Source organism: Anastrepha ludens, chromosome 4 (genome assembly GCF_028408465.1).
Source record: "Anastrepha ludens isolate Willacy chromosome 4, idAnaLude1.1, whole genome shotgun sequence".
NCBI classification, from domain to species: Eukaryota; Metazoa; Arthropoda; class Insecta; order Diptera; family Tephritidae; genus Anastrepha; species Anastrepha ludens.
In genome coordinates this window covers 120,278,276-120,296,051 of record NC_071500.1, presented here as the reverse complement: position 1 = coordinate 120,296,051, position 17,776 = coordinate 120,278,276, and the positions used below count along the sequence as shown (strand labels likewise).

At 35.3% G+C, this 17,776-nt stretch overlaps 1 protein-coding gene across 2 annotated transcripts in view; it reads left to right on the top strand.

Annotated features, from left to right (window-relative positions):
• LOC128860896 (facilitated trehalose transporter Tret1-2 homolog) overlaps nt 1-17,776 on the top strand; it is a 97,094-nt gene that overhangs the window by 40,446 nt on the left and 38,872 nt on the right. The window contains exon 2 of one of the 2 annotated variants that reach the window (XM_054098690.1): nt 5,583-5,619. The exons of the other annotated variant lie outside the window; for it this stretch is intronic. The gene's annotated coding sequence lies outside the window, so the exon portion shown is untranslated. The remainder of the gene's footprint in view (nt 1-5,582; nt 5,620-17,776) is intronic. 2 annotated transcript variants of the gene reach the window in all.

Here is a 17,776-nt window from a genome sequence, read left to right as displayed (position 1 = left end):
TGGTTAGTTATATATCCTGACGCATAACTCTTTGACACTATTCAAGTCCAGCTACCCTTTCAATTTATGATATGTAACATAACCTTAGGTCAATTTATCGGGTTCTCTGTGCAAGAGTGCAAAATTCGAAAGTGGAGGTTTGCTATTTTGTATGTTGTTAATTCTTTGGAATTACTTTAAAATGAATAAGTCCACATTTTTTTTCTGCAAACTACAAAATGCCGTTACGTAACACTGAGTCCAAGTCATTTTATCGAGTTCTTTCTACCCACAGTGTGCATCGAAACCGGAACTCGAACCGATTGTCAGTCACGCACAAGCCCAACTGGCATTAAAAAACGGCTATTAATTTTTATTGTATAATTCATTCGAATAAAATGCATGCAATAAATGCCCTAAAACTAATTATGAGTGTATTTCTATTGATGTCAAATACCGCGGAAATTTACCGAGTCAAACATTTAATTGTGCCTCGTGCATTGATTGTTCTTGATTTAAATATTTTTGCTGTCATTGCCATGAGTTGCAGGAAAACTGATGCACCTTAATCCACCCAATCGACTTTGGTTTAATCTAATTTGTGTATGTTGGAAAGCACAACAATATTCATGTCTCGGTCGTTGAGCATATCTGCTGTGCTTTGTTAGTTCATATGTACAGTGAGCGTTAAAAAAAAGTTTATATATACATAACAAATGCAAGAAATTATACTGGCAAGTAATTACTCAGGCTAGAGTTCAAGTTTGATACCAAACAAGGTTTCTCCCTTTTCCAAACTGGATAAAGAGGCAAGGCGAATGGGTCTGGCGGTGAACGAGGACAAAACGAAGCACCTCCTGTCATCAAACAAGCAGTCGGCACTCTCGCGTATCGGCACCCACGTTACTGTTGACAGTTATGATTTCGAGGTTGTGAAAGACTTCGTTTATCTAGGGACCAACATCGATAACAATATCAGCCTTGAAATCCAACAGAGAAGTGCTACTTTAAATTTCAAATGCGGCAACTGAGCAGTAAAGTCCTCTCTCGACGAACAAAACTAACACTCTACAAGGCTCTCGTCACGTATGGCGCAGAAGCTTGAACGATGATAACATCCGATGAGGCATCTCTTGGAGTGTTTGAGAGAAAGATTCTGTTGAAAATTTTTGGACCTTTGCACGTTAGTGACGGCGAGAATCGTAGGCAATGGAACCATGATCTGTATGAGCTTTACGACGACATAGACATAGCGCAGCGAGTAAAGATTCAGCAGCTACGTTGGCTGGGTCATGTCGCTAGAGTGGATACAAACGCTCCGACTCTGAAAGTATTCGTTGCGGTACCAGCTGGTGGTAGCAGAGGAAGAGGAAGTCCCCCTCTGCGTTGGAATGATCAGATGGAGAAGTTGTTGGCTTCACTTTTTGTGCCGAACTGACGCCGGCTAGCACAAGAAAGAAACGACTGACGCGCTTTGTTAAACTCGGCTAAAATCGCGCAAGCGGATATCGCGCCAATCAAGAAGAAGACGAAGAGTTAAAAAAATAATATTGCTCTTTATATATTCGAAGGGAAACGAGGTATTCCCTTATCTCTGTTGCAGCCACCAGCTCGAGGATTTTCTGTGCGTTTTTGCGTGTATCCATTCGATACTCTTAAATAAGGTTTGAGTAACTAACTTATCAATCGAACTAGTTTTCTTAAATGCAATTGTGGACTTCGTCATGTCAGCATGAAAATGAAGAAAAAAGTCTTTTTTAACAACATTTGGTTTTATCAGATGTAGAAATGACTAAGATTCTCTAGTAAAATCGAGAAAGTTGTATAAAAAAAAGCAAGCAATATTTAAAAATATAGAAAACTGCTTACTTTTTTAACTTATTTTCTAGTTGCAGATCTCATTGGTATTTTAGATGGCCTCATTTGTGCTGTATATCATTGCTATCCATTTTAAGCGCTTTAAAGTTTGTTGTTTGCGTCAGTCTTGTTAAATGTCGCAAACTGATAATCTTAAAAATCTTTCGTTTTTTTCAAACGATGACTTCAGAATATATGTATGTATATATGTATGTGCATATGCACATATTTTCTATAAATATAAAATACATCTGAGTTCATAGAATCAGCTGTGCGTAGTTGTGTATGCATTCTTTGGACGCCCACTGTAGGCACTTGAATGTGTGCAGATGACAATGAATTTAGCAAATATTCGCTCAGTACTATAATTTTCCGCCCCCCGTTTTACATATTCGTACTTGGCAACAATTGTGTGATGCTGTGTCAGTATTTGTGCTCGTCTATACAAACTTTCTATATATTCTTTATTTATAAAATTCCGAGTTCAATATGTTATCGTTGACGCACACGGAGAAAGATGTTTTTTTAATGCGGACGATTGGCATGAATGAAACCACTTGAGTTGACGTACTTCTGGAGCTAATTTGTCACAATTTCTTGTAAATAATATTATTGTGTGTTTACAAGTAATACAGTCACTCGGTCTAAAGTGCAATTTCAATGTAAAGTGATAACCATTTTCGAATTAGTATGGCGTTTGAATGTTGAATGTTGATTACAGATTAGAGGTAAAATATAAAATATAAATAAAATCGATTTTTTAAACTTTAACTTATCATGAAGAAACAATGAAACGCCCCTTAACAACATGACACAGTGGGTATTTTCGCTTCGTGGAATACATGAAAAACTACATTTTCAGAGTTGGGAATTTTTATTTTTAATGATTTCTATAAATAATTTTAGAATCCAATTAAGATTATGTTTAAGTGGCGCATTGCCAGCTTGAGTCGCCATTAAATATCCTTTGCATAGTTCAGCGATATGATGTCTAGCTATTCAAGTATTTCTTTAATTTTTCTGAAAATGTCTTTGTTTGTAGGCTTGGGTATAATAAGAAGTACAATGAAAAAGTTTTGAAAAACATTTTATAATTTTGAGATTTATTCAATGCCGAAAATTTTTATATAAGTTTCTTAAAGTCAAATATTTTCGGTTCTTTTCAACATTTTTTTAATTTTTTGTATTAATTTCAAGGGTAATAGGCGAAAATCGTGTGAAAACTGCGTGAATAAATAAAAACTACTTAACTGTTTGGGGTAAACTTATTTGTTTTTCGAAATTGTTTCCTTTAAGACTTATACACTTCGCTCAACGCTCTTCTAGTTTGTTGATGATTTCCGAATAATGGGACTTGTGCAAGTCTGAAAAATTGACCTTCGTTTTTTAATTACATCATCCTTTGAATAAAATCTTCTTCCCGCCAACCATTTTTTCAAATTGGGGAACAAATAGTAGTTCAAGAGAATCGTCTGGACCATAGGGTTGAAATGGACGCCTATTTCCATTAATTTTTTAAAATAATGTTTCCATTTGTGTAACAACATGAAAACGTACATCACAGATAGGAGGAGGAGCTCCGCCAAATACCTAACAAAAATGTATTTATTAATTTTTTTATTATTTAATCAGCATACGAAATTTTTTCTCGTCCATTTTTTGAAAATCACTCGGCTTCCTCGATTCAAACGAATGCCAAACACAAAGAAATATTCCGATCTGGCTGGAACTTGATGTATAGTATGTTCTTCCAAGAGATGCTACTAACTAAACATAACCTCGATATGCGCCGGTAGTGCCACCTTTCTGACTTTGCACGAACGACTCTCGTACACTTAAACAAATTTTTTTTGGATAATGAAAATTTGGAAATTTTTTTGTTTGTTTTTTTATTTAAAATTTTTAGGGAATCTGTTTTTCTTTGTTAGGTATGAAAAACGTCCCCCCTCATTTTGCTAATTGTTCCATTAATAGCTCAGATTATGGTCAGTATATTCGACTAACTTTTCGGGTAGCAAATGCAGCGAACCAGTGAACCGTAGGTAAACGCCAGGAGGCGCCGTGTCCAACATATGCGAATATGTACGCATATTAGTCCAGCAGTAATAATTAAATATTTTTGAAGAAATAGTTCCGTTAAGTGATGCTAGTTTTCAATATTTCTGATTAAAGATTACTTTCAGAAAAAAACGAACGCACTAGCCCAAATGATAAGATAATACTCCAAAATTTGGGGTTTCTTAAAAAAGCGGATTTTAAAATTTTAAAAGTTCTGGCAAACCTTTTGATTTCCACATTCTTTAACTCGCCGCCGTTCGAGTGAAATTGCACACATTTTGAGTTTAGTGTTTATATTTTTTTCAAAACTTAATTTCCTTCAGAAAGTATATTATTTGTTTGAAATTTTCATTTTTTAGACTGCATTTGCTAAATTTCGAATTTAGTCATATTACGGTTTTAATTTAATACCCTGACGTGCGCGTCGTTCTTGCAATACTTGTCCGAAATAGGAAAACAAGTTAGTGGTCCTGTTTCCTGTTTCACTGTTACCTTTAATGTATTGCAAATTTATAGAAGATTCAACTTTAAAAAACTGAAAGGCTCAGGCCAGAAGAAAAAAGTAATATAAAAGGATTATCAAAATTCACAAACAAGCAAAACTCTAGTATTTTATAGACCAATTCTCATAATTTTTTGTTGGAATATATATGATATATATTTTTTAGTAAACACACAACTGCTATTCACTTGTGCACCAAATTTATTGTTAAAATTAATAAAAACAATATTATATTATGTACATAATATAATTTTATTTCTATCCGCATCTCTAACTTTATCTTTATCTCTATCCCTATCTCTATCTCTATTTTTATCTCTATCTCCATCTCTATTTCTATCTCTATCTCCATCTCTATCGCTGTCTCTTCCTCTATTTCTATCTTTAATCCTATCTCCATCTCTAAGCTAGTCAAGTCTGAATAGGTAAAATTTTACCCATGAACGTCTTTTTTAAACATCGCAAAGGGCTAAGAGAGGGAAAATAACAAAACTTTAAAATATTACCTTCTGACCCTTCTATAGAGCCATGCAACGTTGTTTCGAGTATTGATCTATTAAGGAAAATGTTTAAATTTCTTCAGTTTACTTTAAAATGCCTGACTTATGGAGAAAGTATCAGTCAGTTACTTAGTAAACTTGCACCTGTATGTATGTATGTATATATGTGGAAAGTGGACGCAGCAATATGAACCGATAACACTCCAGCCTAAGCCCCATTTGAAGCATGTCTGCCTCCCATCTATAAATGATTAATTGTTTTCCGTGTCCTTTAATATTAATCAGGTTTTGCCCACCAAAGTGTAGAAACAATTATAATATGTATATTGCTCGGCCTTTGAGCAGGGGGTGGAAGCATCCGGGAAAAGTACATGTACGAGTACTTATACATAAAGTACTCTAAATGCTTGTTAGACACATTCTTCAGTCCCTGTGATAAGATTAGTTTTAAAACAGATTAAATTTTTTATAGTCGATTATTTTCAAAATATATATACATACATATACATATATTATGTATTTGTATGCTAAATTGATTTAAAAAGCAGCAGCTTTACTCGCTTAGCGTCATTCTAAACATCATCCCATTCGTCAACGGAACTACTCGTGCGCCTCTACATATATTCATATGTACGCATGTTCAAATAAATACTAAAGTAAATTTGTTTGTTTTTTTGTGATTGCAGATACCTACTAGTGAAACACAATCAGGAAACTTAAAAGGTAAGACCCATATTGACACTTTTTATTTGCCAGCCGCGCTTTCTTGGTACACCCACACGGGCATGATTAGATCAGAGTGCGGAAAGGAGTGTACTCCTTGTGAAGACTATTTGGTTCATCGGGTTATTTCCTGCAAAGTTTGGACCGGCAAAACATAAGATTTATATTATTTGTATGAGAGGTGGGCGTGACGGTTTTAGTGCCCGATGCCACGCCTATAAACCACCCAGATAATAATATTCATAGCCTGATGATGATGAATGAAATTTCGTTACTCGCAAATGTGTAGAGAATAGTGGAAAATATCTGAATATTTTGTGCCTTTGCCTAAGAGCTCTAGGTTCTCACCAGTGCCTTAGGGGACAATTACTAAAATATAATCATTGAAAAAGCTTTATGTCAAGAAGTTAAACTGTGGTGGATATATCGGCATGCAGGTTCGAGGGACGTTTTGAGCGAGTGAGTTATTCCTACGTGCTGGTTTTTGAGAATTCTTTAAAGTGAGCGGTATGCCCGTAATCTCTTTATTCTCAGAATTGATCAGACTACGTTCAAGGGATATATCTCGGATGTGCTTGAAAGCAGGTTAAGACGCCAATAACTCAATTTGGTGCATCTGCAAGCTGCTTCGAAATATCTGAATGGCACTAGTAGTTCAAAAATCGTCTTAAAAATAAATTTGTTCTCATATTTCGCGAATACTTGTGTACGAGCAGACTTTTTCCAATGTAGAACATTTAGGGCATTAGCCCTTCACCGGTATTCTGCGTCCATTCGACGAAAGCTGATGCTATTTTTCCATTCATCCGTTCGTCATATGTATACATTGACTCCCGTTTCTTTCTTGCTAAGGTTTATTGTTATTAAAAGTAAAAATATAAAAGGACTACGTCGGCATAACGAAAATTGGCTTTAAAATATGTAAAATAGCATAACCCTTTAAGGGTTAATAATCGTATAATCATCAACTTATACAAATCAGCTCAAATATACTAAAATGTATTTAGAAAAAGAACAATGCACTACATTCTGATTGGGGCAACCGAACTATTCAATTTCACTGATATATCGTACAAGAATAACAAGCAAACATAAGAGCGATTACTTGATGACATGCAAAGTAGTATATGTATGTATGTATGCTATGTATATCTGTGAGTCTTCGAATACTTCAGCCACAATCTTTGACAAACACACTTGGAGGTCTGATAACGAACCACCACATAGGGCATATGACTTATTGTTTTATTTATTCGAGAATTATCACATCATTACCAAAATGTATTGTTTATCACCACAACAACAAACAAGAAAAACAAGCAAATAATTAATCAGCATTCCACAATCGGCACTCATATGTGTTTTTATGTATGTATTTATCTATGGACATATATCACCTGAGCACGTATGAATTCATATCAGTCACAACGATTCCGTGATCCCGATCTTTTGAGTGTCAAAAACTCCTTGATTTCAATGAGGTAGGAAGATAATAAATAAATAAATATACAAACAAATGGAGTGATTGTGATACATAGGTATATGTACCTACATATGTATACTTGTATTATCATAATTTTGGGTGACATGAACTTAGCAACAAACGTAGAAGCGGTTTGTATTAGATTCAGCGCTTAGATTCAGATTACGATCACTTGTCGTCACAATTTTGAACTGGCGCATAAATCTTCCGGACAGCACTTCAAAAGCGGGCCTTCGAATAGCGTTGCTGTTGTAGTAGCAGTTCATCAGACCCTGCCAAGCGCGGTGTAGTCACTGGATATTTTTTGGAATGCCGTCTACGTCCAAGCTTCGCCATGAACCAATTAAACACAGACCATGTATGAGGAGGCAGAGAATCGCAAAAGTCCTAATGTATTTCTGTCATGAAAAATATGCTCTTAAAAAACATCTGTCGTTTGGAACCGGCTTGAAGCTGTAGGTCCCTCCATTTGTGGAAAAACAGCAAAACGCACGCCAGATATAGGAGGAGGAGCTCGGCGAAACACCAAAAAAGGTGTACGAAAAAAGTGAATTTCCGGCTGTCACATCCCGCTTTTGACACCAAATTTGTTTTGGTAAGATTTTTCAATGAAAGAGAACAAAGAAAGAAAATAAAATAGTGCTGTGATTGAGTTCGATTATTAATGGTGAAATTTATAAGTAAAATTGTTTGAGAATCAACATGAATGTCTTTATAAAATATAATTTTCATGATAGAAAGTGGTTTACAATCGTGGAATAATAGAGCAGCTCGATTTTTCAATACGGAAAAATGAAATGTAAACAAAACGAAAAATTTCAAAGGCACCAACTTTTTTCGCAAATTCAATTACAAATACAAGGCTGGCCGATTACGTGACCTTTAGTAATTGGTTCATGATGCCTCTCTGTCATACAAAAGGACGGGCATGTTAAGTGATCTTGGTTAGTGATTAGGCTGAAAATTCAACACAAATGTGAAATTATCACGTCAGCAAATCGGTTGATTCTCTCAAATTTACTGAGAGCAGGATAGCGTTACGCGGATGCCGCCACCTTCGGCATTCTCTCCATCGGGAAGTTGCTTGAGTTGTAGGGAAAGAAAGAACTTTTATCCGAAATCGCCCGAACTGCCAATGACAGTAGGGACTTTAATTAATTTTGGGTCACTTAATCCAATTGGTTGGCTATGAAGAACGCCTTTCATATTCTGTACAGCAGTTGACGCATCAGCAATAAACGGCGCATAAGTTTCGCAGTTTTGTTGTGCTTAAGCTGCCCTAATCAGGTAGTACCATCCCCAACTGAGAGCTTCACCCATTGTTGCTTTTGTTGATTCCATTATTGGTGTATACAGCAATTTCAGAAATACCCCAAAATCTCTGTTTTATGCTTACAATAACAAAGAAATTTACTATTGTCACACATAAATCTCATATCAAATAGGAAAACCCCGGCAAATACCTAATTGCAAATGCAGGTGTATGTGTGTATTGTGCAGCCATAAAGATAATACATGCATATAAGCGCATACATATGTACATAATTTTTCGCGCAGTAAATTTTGTATGACATAACATGAAATAACAACAGAGGAATGAAAGAAAAACAAAAGAATAAAAGTGTGCAGTAAGCAAATTTACAACAAAAAATGTCATCTGGCAAATGGAACAAAAAATTGCAGAATTCACCACTTTCAAGCAGCGCAGGTGCATATACTATACGAGTACATGCTTACATATATATATGTATATGTGAATATGTATTTGTATAAAAATGTATAATAAAAACAAAGAACCTTCGTAACGCAGTACAGATGTGTCTATAAGTACTTAATGACTACTAGCGGTTCGGGAGCTGATAAGCCAAATCGAAATGGAAAGTGCAAAGTAAAACGAAAAAGTAAGACATGAAAATTAATTACAGATACTTATAACTATATTTCAGTTTATGTGTACATACGTATACGTATATGTATGTATGTGGACTTATATGTATGTATATGTAATAAACAACATGCTTTGCACGCCTCCAAATTATTTGTTGAACTTTAAAAAACAAACCGCATGAGCACTTGGCGAATTTTCGCTGATTATTACGATTTATAAGGCTTTAACCCAATTTATTTGGAATCAACTAGTCAAGAATTAATTACCATGGAAATGATGAATGTGCGCACTAAAAATTTTTGTCGACACTCAGTCGGAGGCTCTGAGTCTAATGAGGCGCTCATGGAGACACTCACTGTCTAATGGAGGCGGCGTGAGAAGCTAGTAATTTGAAAAGAATATGACTAGTTAACCCAGCATTTTGTAGGTAAAGAAGGCACGCCTCGCCAAAGATGGCTAGAGTTTTACAAATAGAAGCGACAAATTTGTACTGATTAGCTGAGCATTTTGTTCCATGTCCATTACTTCTGTTGACATACCAAAGAACGCAGTGTTGTGAAATATTCCCAAAAAGGAACATTCTGGTTTTCATACATACGCGCAGGAACTTTTCACTTTTTTCCTGTTAATCGTAATTTATTATTTAACAACATTCAAAAATTTATCAACCATAAATTATGCGCTTAATATATCTGCAAATGTGTATGTATGTGTGAAACTACTCCTACTAAAAAATAAAATATTAAAATATGTGCATGCAAATTTTATTTGCCCCTAATAGCGCTGTTGGCATGTGTTTGTATGTGTATATGTATGTGACCTTGAAATTCAAGAACTTATCAGTAAATTAAATTAAATTATTGCTTTAAAGCTAGACATTGAAATTCATGCGTTAACTTCCACGTAATCAACGAATGCTCCAACAATTCATGTTTTGGAAAGTTTTGGCACTCAAATTTTCATAAATTATCAACCACATAAACAGTTGTCATTTATACCCCGCAATAAAATTAAATGGACTCAAAAGGGCACTAATTCTGTGCCGCCTAATCCTTAGGTGCTACTGGTGGGAAACGCATGCAGAACGGAATAATTCTAGAACTATGCAATACAGGGCTCAATTTCAGCTCAAAAGTGATTGCAGAAAATTGCAACAATTATTTTTATTTGAAAGTATTTGTTGGGGATAGCAGACAAAACTGGCACTGTACCAAAGTGTTATTTGTGAACTATTTAGTTGCGACGAAGTTCCATTTAGTTCAATGTGGGGCATGTAATGTTAAGCACGTAAATTGTTTCGATTTAACTTGCAACAGGAGAAGGTTTCTATCAAATAATAACTAAATCGGTTTGAAATAATTGTTGTGATTGCCATCCCTAACTTATACAAAACCAGAACAATTTAAAGCAATTTCTGGTTCAGAACTTGCCTAATTTCGTCAATTCTGAAACACTTTGCTAGCCTTTCTAGAAGCCCAAAGAAAAAAACAAAAAAGGCCTAAAGCCTAAAACAAAACTCTCGACCAGTTCTGCTACCAAAAGTCAATTATATAGCTTAGTTTACCACGCAGAAACTAATTGGTTCCACTTTTATTTCTATTTGCACCATTTGGTGGTACTCTCGCGAGTATTGGCAGAGGAACACGCTGAGAGTGCAGACGTTCTGTTTTCAAAATACTCTGCTTGTAGTTTTTCGCAAATTTAATCATTTAATGTTATAAAAAATAAATTATGAAGTTAATGATTTGAATTTTAATTTGAAATATTCAAAAAATTCAAATAAAGAAGAATGAGAATTCTTTCGAAGAACCCAAGAATCACCGAGAATCACTTGAATCAATGCCCCCCCTATTGGCTATTGTGACAGCGGCAACAGTGCGCGCTATATTACAGTTTCAGCACAGGTATATACATAATAATAAGCCTCTTCTATTCGCCACTCGCTGCTCGACTAACTTAACGAAATATTTGCGTGGGAAAGTAGCAACCAAGGCGAATTTATTACAGGTGACAGCAAACACATATAAGTAAAACCCTACATGTATTTGTTGTTGCGTTTGGTGCAAGCATCATGTCAAAATCAGCAAGCAAATGTAAACATACGAATGTAGACATACCAATACATACAAACAAAGCATATCATTTTGACATAAACCATACCTACGGCGAAAAATTCAGCTGGGTGAATGCTGTCACCTTATTAAATCCACCTTAGTAGCAACATAGTTATCGAGTAAGATTCGTCGCTAGCGAGTCTGGTCATACTCATTAAACGGGCATAACCCACTATTTTACACGCAAATGTAATTTTCGGCAGCTCTATTCCGCCGTTACCAAGATATGCTCATTTATACCAGTTACTTCATCTATTCGCCACTTCCTAACGCTTGGCGAAAAGAAGAGGCCTAATATTATATAATTTGTCAAATTTTACCATCCCAAAGGGATGCGGTGGGAGACAACTGGTCAATCCCAGTCTTGTCATCCCCGTATTAAATTCATCAATTATTTTTATGTATGGAAAAGAGAACAAAAGCTCTCTACCTACTATCCAAAAGCACTAGAAGTGGATCCTTTCAGTACGAGTGTTTTTCTCTGCAGGATACTGGCACCTGCAAATATTTTAATTGGGTTTTATTTACGAACTTTACCTATGGTACTCGCAAATTGAGCAAGTGAATGTAAAATAATTGCACTGTAAAGTGTTTATGTCTACTTGAAATGAACAATCAATGTTTTCGATCTGAAACTCCAATTCTTGGTTATTTCCATATGCCGCAGCACGTAGTAGATGTTAGTAGCTCGAGAAATGGTGGAATATTCCATAAGGGGAGGTAAACAATAATTTGCTATTGCCTTTAACAAATGCGCTTATCACCAAGTCCAAAGGGGCGGTACCGACGAGTAATCGTGATAACATGAAATTTCGCAAAGTTAATCAAGCGAACAGATTAGTCGCTTGGGGTTAAGCGGAAATATTTGTAGTACATATCGTAAACTCACTTGTTACCCTGAATGCTACATACGTACATATGTACATATATGGCTACTACTTCAGTTGTTATGACACGAGTATTGTTATCGGACTTAGCGCGTAGTACAACCATACATATGAACGTACGTTTTAGAGATTAGTTTGCAGATATTTCTACGCGGAATTTTATTTGTCAAGTGTTATCGGAATTGGTCTACTTAATTGATTGCTATGTTAATTTTTACTGAAATTTTCCACACAAGGTCACTGGAATTTGGTGGACACTGCGCCTCAAGAATCCAGTATTGAAGATAATAATAACATTTTCTTCTCATTGCCAATTGGCTCACTTGATCCGGTAATATGCCTTTGAGTGATGAAATAATGGTTAATGGTTAATGGTAGTAAAGGGTTAAGGTATGGCCCTTTAGCACTGCGACCATATTGATCTATTGTGCACCCTATGCTGTCTATTGACTGTTAAGTATGCCTATGAATTGTACCAGCTCCTTCTGAGGGAGTGATTGTAGGTCTTCATCTATAAGGATGAATTTGTTTAAAAACTTTTTCCTTCTATGCGTCAACCCCGGACATTTCATGATGAGATGTTCTATAGACTCCTCATCTTCGCAGCAAAATCTGCAGGTGCTGGTGTTAGTTATGCCTAATTTATGTAAGTGTTTGTTGCAGGTGAAGTGACCCGTGAGGGCGCCTGTGAGAGTGCGAGTGCTCTTTTTGTTTAACGTGAGGGCCATGTTAGCTCTTTTAGCGTTGAAGCTTAGGAACTTTTTGGAGTGTCTAAGACCCTCTACGTTGATTTAATAGAGTTTTGGCCCAGTATTTTACTTTTTGTTTTAGGCTGGTTTTGTTGAATCGAAACATGGGACTAGGTCCGATGAAGTTTACATCTGCCCCTTTTTTGGCTTGAAAGTCTGCCTTTTCGTTGCCGTCATATCCCTCATGTCCTGGTACCCAAATTAATGAGACATTGTTTTTGGATGCCAGGTTATTGAGTGCCTTGTGGAATTCTAAGAGGGTTTTTGAGTTGTAGGTATAGCTATCTAAAGCTTTTAGAACTGATTAGCTGTCCGAGAGTATTTTAATCTTTACTCTCTTGTGGTTTCTACGTTGCATGATGTTTGCTGCTTCCATTATTGCATATAATTCCGCTTGGAAGATGGTGGTGTCCCTGGTGAGAGTGAACGATTTGTGGATTCTGGGCCCCACTACTCCTGCTCCTACACCATAATGTGTTTTTGATCCATCAGTGTACCATTTTTGTGAATCATCATTCATCCATTTTGGGATTGTTTTCCACTCGATCCTCTCAGAAAAGGTTACACAGTTACAGTTTGTGAAACAGAGGGTTGGGTCAATGTGATCTGAGACTTGAGCTATGCTTATGGTGTTTTTGATTTTATTTAGGATACTTATGTGACCGGTGAGGTGGCCTAATTTGAAATTTTCTTTCATGTGTAGCATGAGTGCTTGCGTAGCTGCTTCCTCTTGGAATGCTATATGAAGTGGTGGGAGATTAACGAGTGCTTCCACGCCAGCTGTTGGGGTAGTTCTCATAGCCCCTGTGATGCATAGGCAAGCAAGCCTTTGTACTTTTCCAATTTAACAATTTAAAGTTTATGTGCGTTGTTAAGGTGACATTTCATACTAAACAAAAGCAAAAATCGGTGCATTTTACAGTTTTTCTTTGATAAAGGCGAAAATGCAAGCCAGGCCGCTGAAATTGTGAATGGTAATTATGGCGCCGATACTGTAACAGATAATTAAGTTCAATTTTGTTTTTGAAAATTCCGTTCAGGCATTTTTGATGCCATAGCTACTGTTGTAGCTAATGATTATATCGACAAGACTACTGTATGGATACCCCATTGCCCAGGTTCTCTCAATATTTAACCAGCAAAGTCTCGTACTCGACAGTAGAGGGAAACATCTAAAACTTTAAAGAAGACGTCAGGCCTTACACCTCTAACAATTTTGGAATTATCTTCATTGATCTGCCTCTTCTCCAGTCGCCCCCCGAAATGAGTTTCTTGCGAAAGTATTCTCTGAAATCTTGCGAAGGAAGAATTTATTCAGCTTATTTCTCTAAGCCTAAAATGATTTACCATTACCTCCTTCAAATTTCCCACTCAGCTTTGAGTTAACCGCATAAATGCATTATAACTGAACCTATTGGCTGAGTGTAGCCAGAAAGTTGCATTTAATGATAAAAATTTCTTTTAAAGCTGTTGCTTCACGTAGACTGACTACCACCAAACCTGCTATTTCTTTCTGTGATCCAGCTGAGTACAGCATTTAAGTTCGGTGGCCTTCAAATATCACTAAGAAATTTTAATTTAGCAAATGATGATCTTTGCATATTTTTAAATATTTTTTAAGTATCTGACTTCTATGCATCTAACGGAGTCGGTTAAGTTCATGTCGGCAGGCAAAGTTGTCACCGAATGTTATTTTTGCCACCAATTGCGCAGAAAATTGCCCACATCCGCTCGCTAGTTTGAAGTGCTACACATTTTTCATAAATCCCAAGTCTACATAAATGAATTTAATTTAAGAGGTTTAACAAAAGCTGTATGGTGTTCTAATGACTGTCAGCTTATATGCCACAAAAGCGGCGATAGCATTTATTAAATTGAACAATTGTCTGCGCCACTTGAGTTTTATTAAAAGAGTGGATTTATATTTGAGTGTTGTTGTTGAGTGTTAGTAAGAAAAATGTACAATAAACGATATGTAGTAGGGGATATGCACGTACTTTTAAGCATAGCACTTGTAGAAATTATATTACAGCAACACGCTCCCCTCATCACAGGCCGTCTTGTACACGCGTAAATGTTTTTCTCCTTTCTGCGAAAATACCTGCGAAGCAGTTTTGTGATAATATTAGCCAGTAAAGTATTTAATAATGCTTAATGATTCTAAATAGGTAGCAGCTTTTAAAAATTAACGACAAAACATTACAAAATTAAGTCAATAGCAAAAACCCCCTAAAAGGTCCATAGTAAAAATCTAGTGAAAAAGCTTTTATTCTCATTAATCAGCCCCAACTCCCACACACAATTTGGAAAGCGCTGGTACTTGCCAACACTTCACATCACTACATGCAGTTTGAAAGCCACTGGGCTTTAACGAAATAAAAAGCTCACCCTATTCAGAGAATGTTAACAGAGAATGTTAATGGAATCAGAGAATGTTAATGGAATGAGAAGAAGCAAATGTTAAATGAGCTTTTTTCGAGTACTGCTCGTAATTTGTAGATTCATAGTAAGGGATTTTCAAATTCAACTTACCACACTAGTGGCGGATTGCAGATATTTACCACGCTAGTAGAGGATTTCAGATTTTTCCATTCCATTAGCTTTCTCTGGTTTAACGGTCACGCGTGGCGGTAACATCACTAGGCTCTTCTTGCTGGGTTGTATGCATATTTATATACATACATACATATGTATTCGTGTATGCGCGTTTGGTATTTTTCCTCGCCATATGTTAGACTCGATATCAATTCCCGCGCCAATTTTTGTTTTTAATTTTTTTTTTAATTAATTGTTTTTTTTTTAATGTAATCGAAATAAATTTTGTAATACATTTTTCGTACTCGCTTATTATTTAAAAAACTTACATATGTAAGTAGTAATAATTTAATTGGTTTAATGTCGAGGTGAGAGATGTGTTGTGTGTTGAGGTGAAGATGTGTGATGATTTCAATTTTTGTGTGGGCAAAACTCAGTGCGGTGTCTATAAAGTCGATGTTCTAAAATCCCTTACTACAAATCTTTCAAATCTCAATTGTACTAAAGAAAGTTAACAGTAACATTTGCTCCCTCTCATTCCATTAACATATGAACTTTTACGTATTTATTATTTAGAGGGTCGTTGCCACAGTGGCAAGTTAACTCACGCTTGCTGGTTAACTCATTTTAAGTTCCACAGTAACGAGTTAATTTAAGATTTACTGATCAATAATTGAAACAAAATTTTAAGTTTTATGCGATATGAGTAATATACAAGATGCTAGTGTAGTTCACAGCAAAGTTTATTAAGAAATTGGCTAGTATTAAAGGGTATTTAACCAAGCCGTGTTCATTAAAGGTTGTGGCACTAGACCAAATTTCGTATTCTAAGTTCGTTGTTACTTGGTAAATTTTGTTACCTACGAAATAGGACGAAACAATAATAAGCTTGTTATGTCCTTATATAATAAGCTATTTATATCCTTTCGTTGAAGAAGAAACACTAAAATATGTAGAAATATATGACGCTTGCAAATTATTGGGGAACAGGCCAAAAGTGAAAGGAGGTGCATGTTGAGAAGCTTGCGGGATACAACGACCCTTTAATATGGAAACCCATTATTTTATGCACGTACACTCGGCTGCTTCTTCCAGTTGCTCAGAGACTAAAATTAAAAACTAATCGTTATTAATTATTCACCTCGTTCCTCTTTGTTGGGCTTTTTGCAGTTCCTTTCCTGTGCTTGTAGGCTCGCTGGTGTTATCCTTTTCATTTATAATTTGTGGGTTATCCTTTACAAATTGCACCCATTATTTGAAACGCGCTTTGGTTGTTCGCGCATTTTTTTGAAAATAAAAACTTTATTTAGTTTAAATTTCTAACAAAGTAAACAAAACTTACTTATTTTCCTATACCTTAGCCATTTTGTTATCTTTTGTCTTATTTTTTGAAATCTCATGTAAGGTGTCAATTATTGAATTGTCAAATTATGCGGCGTTTACCTTGGTTTATAAAACATGGAAATAATATCAAAATTAATTTCGGGTGCGATAAATAAGTCACAAGATTTACTTTACGCGCAAAGCGAAAATAGGCATGTAGCTGTATACTTTTGTCGTCGTATGAAAATAATACTGATTTAATAAGAAATTTACAATTCGATATTAAAAGTATTCAGACTAATAATAATTGAATCAGTGAATTGTTGAGAAAATGAATCAGTGATTTATAAATGAGAATTTTTTTAAACAGAAATTCATATGCCAAGCCTCCAAAATCGCTTAAAACATTTACTTTCTATATACTCGTACATACTTATTTATATACATATGTATGTCTCATTCGTATCGCTGAAATCACAAATAGAAAGAGCTTTCAAAGTTGTTATTTCTGAAAACAAGTATTTCAAAACGTTGAAATAATTTAAGTTTCAAGGTCGCATAACTGGATTTCAAATTTTTATCATTTGCATACAATTTTCTGATTGTCACTATTTCAACGATGCTTAATGCTTATTTAATGCTAAATTATTTGACTTTGAACATCGAAAGTTTAAATTTAAAATCAACAAAAATATTTATACTGGCTCAGCATGCAGAGTACTTCGAGGCGAACTCACTCTGAGGCCAAGAAAGAAATAAGTATTTTCGAGAGTAGTTATACCTTATTTTTGTTGTTTTCTAATTTTAGAAAGCAAATTATTATTATTATATTCACTAAAGGAATAAAATATAAAAATAATATTATTTATATTTTCATATCACAAAATTTGCAAAAATATGTAGATACACTAGCAGGTGTAAAGAGAGCAAAGGTACGGAGTATATCTCCGCAGGCAATTTAAATATCGATATTATTTCCAATAAGATAATATTTTGTAGAATTTATAAGTTAATACCTGGCTGGGGCCATCTGCAGTACAGCCATTAAATCGTAAAGTTTTTATCGATAAAATTAGAAGAAAGCAAGTTGAATGCAACAATGCCATTAAATCTAAGGTCAAACACACAACCGCAGCTCTTTATTAAAGGGTTTTTCAATAAGGGCGGGTAGATGTTGA